The following is a 13,420-nucleotide window of genomic DNA, read 5'->3' on the forward strand; positions in this document are numbered from 1 at the left end:
GAAAATCTAACATGTCTGCTTTGTTCTATGACAAAGGTGCATTCAAGATTATGGAGAACTTAACTGGAACGAGTATGCGTGTAACAAGGTAACTCTTTATTAGTTAGATGTTGGTTACTATTGTATATGTATCTATATGTTTCTATAGTTATATGTTACGGAACTTGCACACAGTGATGTAAATCACTGGAGAACATTTGTTGATGGTGTCTGCACTCCGAAGAACATTTGCTTCAAGGCAAATTAAATGATCATTTATTTAACTGGAACCATATTGTAGAAGTAAAAAAGCCATTTTCTGCCCATCTTGTATTTATCATGTACTCATTTTTACTTTATGTATGTATAATTATGGGATTTTTACATATTTCCCCTTCCTAACCTTTGAAATTACATATTTTCCCAAAATACAAGTTTTTAATGCAAAATGTATAATGCTCTTTAAGCATGATTTGGGGAAATATGTAATTTCAAAGTTTAGGAAGAGGAAATATGTAAATGCCCCTATAATTATTAACGAATAAAAGTTATTACGACACAATACATATGCTTGCATATTGGCCTATTGGGGGTGTAAACAAGCAGCTAGGCTTGTTTCAAACTCTTTTCTAAAGGTCAAGCTCGGCTCGGCTCGTGAGTTATTTTTTCAAACTCGAGTTCGGCTTTGGCTAGGCTCGTTTATTATTTGATAATTATTTTTATAGATTTTGAGAAAAGTCTTCAACGAGCCTAGCTCAAGCTCATGTAATACCTTAAGTAATGTGAAATTGGTACATAACACCCGTTTAAGCTCGGGCTCGATAACTAAACGAGCATTACTTGAGCCTCGGTCCCGGCTCAAGCTCGAAAAAGTCTGCTTGTTTCAAGCTTTTTATCAATCAAAGCTCAAGTAGCTCGCGACCACTCGCAATCCTGATATTGCAATGCATATAATAATGTTCAGTTTAGCGTTTTCCCAAAATATTGAAACAAAAGTATGATAAAAATTGGCAGAAATGTTTCACTTTCCTTTTGTAGGACACAGCATTAAGTTAAACTCTAGCATTAACTCATGGGGACAATAGTTGATGCTGCACATACAGTAACTATCTAACGTCTGTGATCAATTTGACGCAGGAAGGAACCAAAAATGCCCTTAGTGTAAAGAAGCCCAAAGTTGTTTATGTTCTGGGCGAGGACTTCCCTATTTAAATTAAAACGCCTACAATACCCTCAGATCTCTGTAAAATGCAAAAAGCGGATCACTCTGTACCTTGTAACACTTATAAGCCATCTGATCCTTCACTAAATATCACCAAATACAATGTGAAGGTTACAAGAGAAATGGCATAAGACAATGCCATTCTAAAAGCGGATCACGTCGTTTTATTGCTTGGTTCTAAATGTTGTTAAATTTCATCTAATCCATTTATTACATTCAGGAAAACTGTTTATGACCCGTTTATAACCTACCAACCTGTTTACAACCCGTCAAATGTTTTAAGCTTACACGATTTTGAGTGACGTTTTTAACATAAATTCATCTAGTTGACCTGTCTAACCTATTAATGCAAAGAGCAATCTAGCAACAAATGAACATATATAACCATGCTAACAATAGCCAAAAATGTAACTTTATTGATTTACCAAACCATTTGTCAACAGATTTCATAACCACATCAACAACTGCTTCAGTTTCTGTTACGTCTCTAACTTCATTGAACAAACAACAATATCAATTATCAACCATAAACAAAACCTAAAAATCTTACCAAGTAATCATCGTTCCCGCCCCTTCATCCGTCAGAATCTCCAACAACAACGAATGATCCAACCGCCCGTCAATTATACTCGCGGTCTTAACCCCTTGAGTCAACGACTTCACACAACAATTCACCTTCGGAATCATCCCGCCCGCAATCTTCCCATCATCCATCATCTTCCTCACCCCATTCACATCAATCTCCTTCACTAAACTCCTGGGATCATCCTTATCCTCGAGAATCCCCGCCACATCCGTCAACAGAAGCAGCTTCTCCGCCCCCAACGCCGCCGCCAGCTCTCCCGCAGCCGTATCCGCATTAATATTATACGACTGGCCCGTCCCATCCGCTGCCACCGAAGCAATCACCGGAATCAAATTATCATTAATCAACGGCTGCAACACCGACGTATCCACACGCGCGATTTCACCTACAAATCCTAACTGAGCCGAATTCGGGGACGGGACCGCGGTGAAAATCCGCCCGTCGGTTCCGCATAACCCGACCGCAGTGGCGCCGGCCTTATTAATCAATCCAACCAAATGCTTATTCACCTTACCCACCAACACCATAGACACAATCTCCATAGTCGAAGCATCAGTCACTCGTAACCCGTTTAAAAAACTTGACTCAATCCCCAACCGATTCAGCCACTGATTGATTTCGGGTCCGCCGCCGTGGACGAACACGATACGAAGTCCGATGCAGGACAGAAGGACGAGGTCCGTGATGACGGACGCCTGGAGGGCTTCGGACTTCATGGCGGCGCCGCCGTACTTGACGACGACGGTCTTGCCGCGGAATCTTTGGATGAAGGGTAAGGCTTCGGAGAGGATCTTGACGCGGGTTTTGGCGGGAGTAGTGGATGCTAGGGTTTCGGTGAGGATGGACTGGGATGATGATCGGAGGCGTACGGATGAGAAGCGTGAGGGTTTTTGTGATCTGGGGTCTGAGAATGGTAGGGTTTGGTGAATGCAGCGGCCTGCAAGAAGGGCTTTTGCTGCTGCAGCTGCCATAGTTGTGTCTGTGACTACCAAAGACGAAGGTGAAGACAGCGAGGGTTTTTTTATTTTTATATAAACAAAGATTGAATGTATAGTTTTTGGAGCACAGATAATTGTTTATTGATTTTGAGGAGGGTTGAGATTGGTTTAGAGGAAAATGAACACAAGAAAAATGGCATAAAAGGAATAACACATTTATTGACTTTCTCTCTTCACATACAAGTCACAAGTCAAATTTCCCTCATTATTTTAAAACATCCATAACCTTTTTTTACGACGTTTTTATTGAAAAATAAATTCACCATAATAACGAGTGTCTTTTTATCTTTTATATGAGTACCATATTGTTATATAAAAATTAAAAAAAATTAGTGGGTTTTTTACAAATTGTGTTTTACCAAAATTGTGTTTTACAAAATTGTGTTATACAATAGTATTTTTTATTGTGTTTTTTTTCATAATGCTTTTTTCATTGTGTTTTTTACATTGTGTCATACAATTGTGTTTTTTTTCATTGTGTTTTTTTCCATTGTGTTTTTCATACTGTTTTCCATTGTGTCTTTTCCGGCGAGGTGGTGGCGGTGGGTGACGGTTGTGGTGGCGGTGGAGTGGTGGTGGTTGTAGGAGATGAGTGAAGATGTAAGTGGGTTTTATGTAATTGGGTTTTGAAATTAATGTAGGTGGGTTTTGAGATTAAAGTAAGTGAGTTTTGATATAAAAGTACAAAAATACCACCATTTCTAGCATTCTTAGGAAAATCAAACTTTTTATTTAAATCTAACACTTTTTGAAGTAATATTGGGCCCTTCAAAAGGAATGAAATAAAATATATTTGATTGGTATTCATCAAAAAAATGAATCTTTCTTAAAAAATGAAATTCCTTCCATATATAATATTTTTTATTCTTTAGAAAAAGGTGTTTTTCTTTCCAAATGAGAAATTATTATTATTATTATGTAGTATAACCATTATTAAATTATAATTATTATTGTATTTTTAATGATTCTGACTATTGTCTTTTGGTCACTGCTGGTCCCAACTAATGAATTGGCTACAAATGTCCTAACTTTTAAAGTATTTGTTTCTAACGGTCCGCGACTAACAGAATCCTAACGTCGTTAGTTTCAGGTCGCCGGAAAAACGGTTTTGGCCGGAAAACTCAATTTTTTTCCCGAAAACTCAACATTTTCGTCCCAAACATCTTGGTAACTTCGTATCGGATCTTTAGGAACCTTTTTCTAGTAAAAGCCCCAATTATTGAGGTCGCCGGAAACCTTAGAACCATCATCGGAATCGGTTGATGGTGCTCAAGTGGTGGTAGTTGGTTAGCGGTAAGTCAATTGGCGGTGGTTGCGATGTTCACGTGGTGTTTTCCAGCAACAAATTTGAATTTTCCGGCCAAAACCGTTTTTCCGACGACCTGAAACTAACGGTGTTAGGATTCTATTAGTCGCGGATCGTTAGGAACAAATACTTTAAAAGTTGGGACCATCAGTAACCAATTCATTAGTTAGGACCAGTAGTGAGCAAAAGGCAATAGTTGAGACTATTAAAAACCAATATACCAAGATATTTTTATACTTCCATTATATTATTGAAAGCCCGTGTATTACACGGGTTAGTAACCTAGTAGATTAAATAAAGTAAAACGTAGATGGTGAGGTGGCAGTTTGAAATAAGGACGGATAAATTCCACTGGAGGAGCAATCAAGTTTTTGAAGTTTTGTTTGAAATCTGGCCTGACATGTCTAGTTGGCAGTTTGAAACATATTATTGTTGTTTTTCATATTTATTAAAAATCTAAATAATCAAAGGAAATAAGAATCTATGTTAGAAGGGATTTTTGTAACTTAGATTCATAGTTCAAAAGATTAAACAGATTCATGAAATTGCCGATCCAAATTAGGGTTTGTGACTGTAGCTAATGATGTGCAAAATGATGTGCAAACATTCGACTATCAAAAGTAGCGATGTTAAAAGCTAAATCAGAAGTGGAGAGAGCAGTCAGAGATTGAAGATTGAATCCAATTTCATACCACACCTGTTCGAGCCTCAGTAGCATGTAGTGCTGCCTTCCTTAGTTGGGTTTTGTCATCGCCAAACAAAAAATAGTCATACACCATCTGCAATCATAGTCCATGGAAGTCTGTTGAGGTTAGGGAATGCATCAATGTAGAATTAGGGTTTGCCTATGTTAAGGTTTTTAAGGTGAAGCGAGTTGAAAAAAGGGGAGGTTGTATGACCCGTTTAATGTTAACGGTCCAAACCAGGTTAAATCAATGAGAACGCATCATTTTACAAATCAAGCAATTTGGTGGCTTCGTAAAGGGGGAGTGACTAGAGCGCGCAAGGTTTCGTTTATATATATATATATAATATTAGCGGGAAAAAAAATTGAACAATGAATTCAAATATTCTCACGTGATCCTAACTTCAAGAGCATCTTATATTTTTTTTATTCAAAAATAATATATATCAAGATAAGTATTTGATAATCTCTGCTAAATTAAAGTTTATATCCCTGATTTGTACCTGTTTTTTTAGTGTGGACAAATGGACAATCTCAATTGAAGATCAAAAAGTGGAAGTAAAAGGTAGAGGTGCACAAAAAAACCCGAATCTGGAACCAGACCCGAAAAAAAATACCCGGAGCCGGTTTTTTTAATACCCGGGTTTTTTATACCCGAACCCGTACCCGACCCTACCCGTAGGGTACGGATAGAGTATGCATTTCAGTACCAAAACCCGTACCCGGAACCGGACCCGATTTATACCTGGTAATACCCGAAAACCGGAACCGGGTATTGGACTGGGTTTTTCAAATACCCGATTTATATAAGATATTACCCGAAAAAACCCAAAAAAGTGCAACCTCTTAAAAAATCCAATCTATACCCGAAAAATACCCGGGAAAAAGCCCGAAAAAAACTGAAAATAGGGTTTATTCAATACCCGGAAATAGGGTATTCAAATACCCGGTTTTAGAATACCTGGATCTATACCCGACCCGAACCCGATGCATAGGGTATGGTTTTCAGAGACAATACCCGGACCCGAACCCGACCCGGGTATTGCCAATACCCGATTTTCCAATACACAGTCATACCCGAACCCGATTCCATATCCGAACCCGGGTATTTGAAAAACCCGATATGTGCACCTCTAGTAAAAGGGACCGTCATTAACTCAAGATAATGCAATACATTATACTTCTGGACTCAGGAGGAATTGGGCTTCCCACGTTTGAACCTACTAACAAGTTGAAGCCCAATCTAGCCCAAGTAGAATTTTGTGAATAAATTTACAAAGATTTCGGGTTTGGTGACAGATTAGAATCACTCCTTAAATGGATTATGAGGCGGTCATTATGTTATGGTGGTGTTTTAGTTAGATTGGTAGACCACCCATATAATTATTGTACCCGCACGTGAGTTGTACCCGGGACGGAACCTATAATATTCTTTGCTGGCTGGCTGCCCAACTTCTGATAATACATATGGACTCTTCTAGCTATTACAAATAATTATGACCGTGGCCCGTTGGAACTCACTTATCATAAGCTCTCAGGCCCACATAATAAGCCTTTCTTTATATATTACGTATTAACGTATTATAGTTGGTGGGGTTTATCTACGAGTTTCACCTGACAAGTTATAATGCATAGGCTTGTTTATCTAACTTTAATATGTTATTTCATTCTTTCTATTTGGTTATATATTTATGTTTAAGATAAGAGGGTTGATAACATTATATTCAAATTTAAATTCAAGAAACAGTCAATCTCTAAATCTGTCAGGCTAGGCAAGTTAGTAACTATGTTCGTCTTTGTTTATCTTTGCTCATTGAGAATATGAACAAATGGTTGGCGAACGTAAATGAATGGAATATAAATGAACATAGATGAACGGATATAACTGAGTTAAAACAAGTTAAAACTAATGTGGAGAATAATATGCTACTTTGTTGCACCTAAAATGTTATTAAAATTAGACTAAGTTGTGCAGGGCCAAAAACATTTTAATTAATATTTTAACAAACGTAAACTAACAAACATAATTAATGGACGTCTAATGAACATAGACGAATTTAAATGAACGAATGTAGACGAACATTCACATTCGTAAACAAAAATGAACTAGTTTTATACCCGTCCGGTGGACGGGTAGTTCAATGTCATAAGGACATATTTTTCCTGTACATTCTAAAGAAAAACACAATAACTCATATATGCAAAAATTTAACTATAAACATGTAACAAAAATATGGACGTTGTCCTTAACACCACATTATGCCCGCATATTCGTTCGGATCTCCCAACCAATATGATACCGCGAACAAAGTCGTTTCCAGTATAGTCACATTTCAGTAATGGTAGTAAAATGAGCGGGTTAATATGCGCTTAGATTAAAAATGATCTCTTTACTAAATTTCAAAATGGTTCGGATTTTATTAATGGGTGACTTGAAAAACATTTTTGCCCATTTTGAGAAACTTATTTGCTAATATGATTACATAAAATACATCAAAACAGTACCGATGCATATTTGTCCAATTTGCATAACCCATGTTACCCATATACTTTTCATATTAGTTGTTATTCTTTCCAATTAACCAATTACGATTGAAACATAACCAAATCGACAGCAATAAGAAAGCAGGTCAAAAATTCAATATTGCCACATCAATTACATGGGTTCTTGTTCTATAGTCACCCTTAAAATACTCACAAAAATTCAGTTCATGCTTCGTTGTTGGTCAATGCCTCTGATTTTTCTTTCTTTGCTGCATTCAATGCATATATAAATTGTTCCTTTTGTGCTGCAAGTTCAGCTTGTTTCTTGCAACAGCTTGTTTGTGGATGTTTTGAATGGCACAAACCTTTGAATGTCATCATATTACAATGCCTACACCAAGTGGTAAAAGTTACACAACATCAGTATTGGATATAGCCAAATGCGTGTGCGGGTTCACATTAGACAGTCTATTTCAGTACTGAAATGAGTCAAGATGGATTTGACCCGTAATACTTTTTGTCCTTATTCTTTTCTTTGTAGATAAAATAGCACTGAGATATATAAAAATTATATCGCATTGAAAATAATTGATTGTTTTAATACATGGCTTAGGAGGTTATATGCATTAAAATAGCCATTCAACTTTTAACCTGCTTGACCCATTTTACCCGTTACACCCATCAGAGATATAACTCAAATCAACCCGTTAATAAGTAAATGGGCCGAGAATACCTTAAAAGGATAAACATTTAGAAAACCTTGATTACCGTATTTCTTCCATTCCCACAGAACATTTGTTGTTCTGTTTTGTTCCGTCATGAACACCAATGACTTTTGTCACCTTATTGGCGAGGCTTTAAGAGCAGTGAAAGGAATATAGCTGAGAAAACTAATGCTCTAGCAAGCTATTCACAAAACAAACAAAAAAACAGGGCATTTATTATCTAAACTCGACAATGTTAAAAGGTCATTTAATCCTATATTAACAATGGTGGATAGTATTGGACTAACAGTTTTTATTCCAAAGTGTGAAAATAGGTGCACAGGTCAAAATGGATCAGATCACGGTCAAGTTTAAAAAGGGAATTTATGTAGGCATTTATTAATAAAAATGTGTATATGATTGTGAAACTTATATTAATAGTTTATTACAATAACAATTTAACTTTTTTTAAAGTGTTATAACAGGTGCACAGGTTAATGAACTTAAAAACTCATAATACCTTGCACCAACAGTCAATGACGTATGCAAACACAATATGGGATCTTTTATCCTTGTTGCTCCAATTTTCCTACCGGAGATATGCCCTGCAACATTACCAAACAACTTATACTACGGAATAGTTACCTCATCGTATGTGCACCCAACTCATATAACATATATTGTTGCTTACATTAATCAGAATTTGAGTAACATCTTCATAGCCCATCACATATTCCTTAGTCGGATTCTCAACAGAAATCCCAAGTTACTAATCATCTGTAATCTAAATCAAATTTAATTGCCTCAACAAAACAACAAAAGGAGTGAAAAATTTTTTAAAAAAATGGTCAACATCAATCAAACCTATAAAATAAGGAAGTAGCATAGACTTGTTCATCTAACTTTAATGTGTTATTTCATTCTTTCTATTTGGTTATATATTTATGTTTAAGATAAGAGGGTTGATAACATTATAGTCAAATTTAAATTCAAGAACAGTCAATCCGTAAATCTGTCAGGCTAGGCAAGTTAGTAACTATGTTCGTCTTTGTTTATCTTTGCTCATTGAGAATATGAACAAAGGGTTGGCGAACGTAAACGAATGGAATATAAATGAACATAGATGAACGGATATAACTGAGCTAAAACCAGTTAAAACTAATGTGAAGAATAATATGTTACTATGTTGCACCTAAAATGTTATTAAAATTAGACTAAGTTGTACAGGGCCAAAAACATTTTGATGAATATTTTAACAAATGTAAACTAACAAACATAATTAATGGACATCTAATGAACATAGACGAATTTAAATGAACGAATGTAGACGAACATTCACATTCGCAAACAAAAATGAATTGACAAATAAGACAAGCGTGTTTAGATAAAAAAAAAATTTGGTTATATCTGAATCAAAATGAAGTGATGCGGTAGATATTCCATAATAAGAAGATATATTTTTCTGGTGCATGTTATATAATCTTTCTCATGGTTATCAAATTAACAACATGAATCAAAAGTCAAATTTTAAGCAGATATATACTAATTTTTTGAATTTTAATCCCTCCTAAACCTCCATTAAAATCTCCAGCTCTTCAATTCAAAAATTAACATTTTATCTCTAGATCTCATTGATTTAATCTCTTCTTAGTTTGCGCACGTACAGTGGTGGTTGGTACGTCATATTCAATTCCAAATATGGAGAACATGTTGAAGAAAGCCCGGAAACTCTATAGGATCTTGAAGATGAAGATGAAGACAAAGACGAAAACTAAGAAGAAAACGAAAGCCGATCAGCTTCCACTTAGTTTGATAGAAATGGAGATACTACCAAGGCTTCCAGCGAAGTCCATAGACCGGTTCATGTGTGTTTGCAAACAATGGAAGTCGTTTCTATCGACACCTGCGTTTGCCAGGAAGCACCTCCGCCATATAGCCATCAAGGACTATAAACTTCTCATGCTTGACCGCAGTCTGCTAGTCCGTTTTCATACGCTTAATTGTAAACCCCTCAACGATGGCTCAACAACCATCCCTTGTTCTTGTAACTTTGATCCTACAGATAAATTTGTAATGTTAGCAAGCTTGGATGGATTGGTATGTTTAGCCTCAAAGCGCGAACTTGGTAAGCTCGCATTTTGGAATCCATTGACGGGTGCCTACAAGAGGTTGTTGGCTAGCCCCATCAATCCTTTTCGTATTACTCTTAATCCTATCGGTTTCTATATGGACTCTTCTAATGATTACAAACTTCTTTATCTGATTATCGGGAGTCAACCCTACTCAAGGGCTTATATCTATTCTCCCAGATTGGATTCATGGAGAGAGATTGACTTTTCAGTCGGCTCTAACACCGATCACATTTGGGCCAATGCTACTTTCTGGGACCAATGCCTTTATTTCAATGTAAAAAATATGCATAGCACAATTTTATGTTTGATGTGAATACAGAGAAATTTAGGGATATACAGTGCCCGGTAGTCCCAGGTGGTGCAGAACATTATTGTGGAAGTTTGGTTGTTCACAAAGGATGCATTCACTTTTGTGTATCCTATAAAATATTAAACATGAAGCATAGCAATGTGTGGAGGATGGATGGTGATGGTGATGGTGGGTGGGTGAAGGTGGCTGCTTTCAGCCGCAAAGAGTGTATAAGGCGGTGTGTATCCATTGAGAGTATTAGAAAAATGAATGTAGAGGACTTCTTAACATGCTATTGGGATTTTTGTTCTTTGAGACGGTTTTATGCAGCTGATCAAATGATGTATGTTGAGACTCTTATATCACCCAATCCGTGATTGGTGAATTGTTTTGTTTTTTTTTCTTTCTTTCTTGTATTAAGTATGTTCTCGTTTATTGTTCTGTCGTCGGATTCAAACCACTTATTAATCATTATCATACAGTATGTGCTCGGTATCTCATTGTTTCATAAATGTAGATTCTACAATAGCAGCAAACAAAACATGACATGGAAATGCCAATTATCTGTACGATCATTTTAAATCTTTGACTTCTCATCTAGTATCTATAATGCAGGTGAGTTCATAAAGGCAACCCATTCACCTTAAAATTGTAGGGTTTGGGTTATTACAATTAACACATCTCTAACGATTGGGTCAATTCGCTTTCATTAGGATTTATGCCTAGCCAGCGAGCAACGTCTCATCCTAGACTTGGCGATGATCGTGATTAGATTTGTTACAGGTTTCATCAATTGATAAGTATAGAATCAAGAAAAACGAATCTTAATAACAAGAGAAGAAGATGGAGCAATTTTATGTATTAAACTCAAAACAAGAAATTCTTGCCGTGCATTAATATAGCCTTACCAGACCTATTTTGAGTCATTCAAATTCAGCTAGTTTTACAGAAGCGAGTGATTTGTAAAAAACTTATAAAAAATCTATTATGATCGGAATTAACTTAATTGGTTTGTATATTCTTTTTGTAAAAAACACAATTACGCCTAAAAAATTGGTATAACAACTCAACTATATTTTAATCAAATAGTTTATCAAGAGCAATTCATTACATAATTAAAAAGTATCTTTACGGAACTAATTTAGACGTCATTGTTAAAGTACTGCCATAATTAAATTGTAGGGTGTTCGCATTACGTGAGGGTTTTCCTCGGATCGGAAAATGAGTATATTCTTATGTGGTTAATTTAGCCAGTAGCTTATTAGAAAGATTCATTGACCCTTAAAAAATTTAATTGTAGTACAACCCCTCTTATACCTATCTTGATTTTAATAAAATCTTTAAATAAATAATAAGATATATTTGTTCCATATTTTTATCACCATTTAGTTAACGTCCAAGAGACGAAAAGGATCTATACAAATAGAAGTGTCCGAAGATGCGCATTAGGCTATTCGGCCATAATTACTTCTCCATCTCAAATATCACCCACGCTTTTTGACTTTAATGGTAATCAATCAAGAGTTTGAGGCCATAAATTTATTAAGGCCCTAGTATTTTTAAAATAAAATTAATATGTTACATTGTTAATTAATAATTAACTAGTCTAGAAATACTGAAGATCTGCAAAGCTAAAGATCTTGTATTGAGTCTCCAACACTCCTTCGCAATTTAAAATTCATGTGACGTTAGTCGATTTTTTTAGTTAAGCAATTTATAAAATATTTTATTGATTGTTCATTAATTAACTAAATATAGTATTTGATCTAAAATTTTAACTTTTAATGTAAGAATAAATATACGAATATGTATATTTATATATGACCATCATTATCATTTATATAATAATAGATCAAAATAATTAAATTATACCTTATTATTGTATTAGTTAAGTAATTGTTGATGGACCATATTACCCTTTTTTGCTAATCAAGGGTTTCCCCTTGGGTGTATATAAATACATGGAGAAACTTAATAACATCATAGTAACATAAGCAAAACCTAACCCTCACATTAAATAATTCGTGACCCTTTTTCCTCTCTATATTTACGGTTTCTCAAGAACCATAATCCCCATCACTAATATACATCCTAAAGGGGAACTCGACATAGCTGACTATCATGTCATCTGGAGCATTCTCATCAGCCGTGGCTACTCTCTCTGCTGTAACATGTATGTTTTAGTTATAGGTTTATCATAATTCATGTTTTCCATTACCAACGCGAAGAACTGATCAACATGTGGTATCAGAGTGATGTTGATTAATCAGTTCTTTATGTTTTCCCTTAAATCTGGATTTAAACCGGAAGACATGAACTAAAATCTGATAAACCATAATTTTGTTTTTTTTATTACTATCATTAAATTTTGAACTTGTTGAAATCTGGTTGTATATAAACTGTTTAAAAATCCTATAGCCAATTTCACACTAAAAACCTGTTAAAAACTTTATGGTCTTTTTTTCGGTGGTGTTCTTCGTGTTCATCATGGATTTTTTGAAAATATTACATATTTTGGTTAAAATTCGGATTATGATTGTGTTTTTCCTAAAATAATTGAATAAACAAATCTCCAAAGATTTTTTAAATTTTGAATAATCATTAAGAATATAAATTCAAAATTAAACAAATCTTGGAGATAAATTAATCTCTAAGAATTTGAACCAAAATATTACTACCCTAAATAACTTGGATTTGAGTGCCCACCGAAATCTTGGTCAAACCAAGATCTCCTAAAACTGAAATCTCATTAAAACCGAAAACCCAAATAAGAACCGAAAAATCAAGTGTTAACCGAGAACTCATAATTTTCGAGATCTCATAAAACCAAAAACCCAATAAAAACTGAAAACTCAAGTGTTAACCGAGAAATCATAATTTCCGAGATCTCATAAAACCGAAAACACGAGGGCTCCCGCCCAGAACCCCGGGCGGGGGCGGCTGCCCCCCGCAAACCCCAGCGAACTCACTGCAGAGTTCGATCCGTGGTAACAGTTGGTTTACTATTAATTAATTAATGTTTTGTAAGACACTTA

General features: G+C 35.4%; 1 pseudogene; it reads right to left on the minus strand.

Moving 5' to 3' along the window:
- Positions 1-1,595: 1,595 nt before the first annotated feature.
- LOC143628160 (acetylglutamate kinase, chloroplastic pseudogene) lies at positions 1,596-2,758 on the minus strand (annotated as a pseudogene).
- Positions 2,759-13,420: the final 10,662 nt, after the last annotated feature.

This window comes from Bidens hawaiensis, unplaced genomic scaffold (genome assembly GCF_021521415.1).
Source record: "Bidens hawaiensis isolate Kalapana, Puna unplaced genomic scaffold, B.hawaiensis_p1.1 tig00004838_1, whole genome shotgun sequence".
NCBI lineage: Eukaryota > Viridiplantae > Streptophyta > Magnoliopsida > Asterales > Asteraceae > Bidens > Bidens hawaiensis.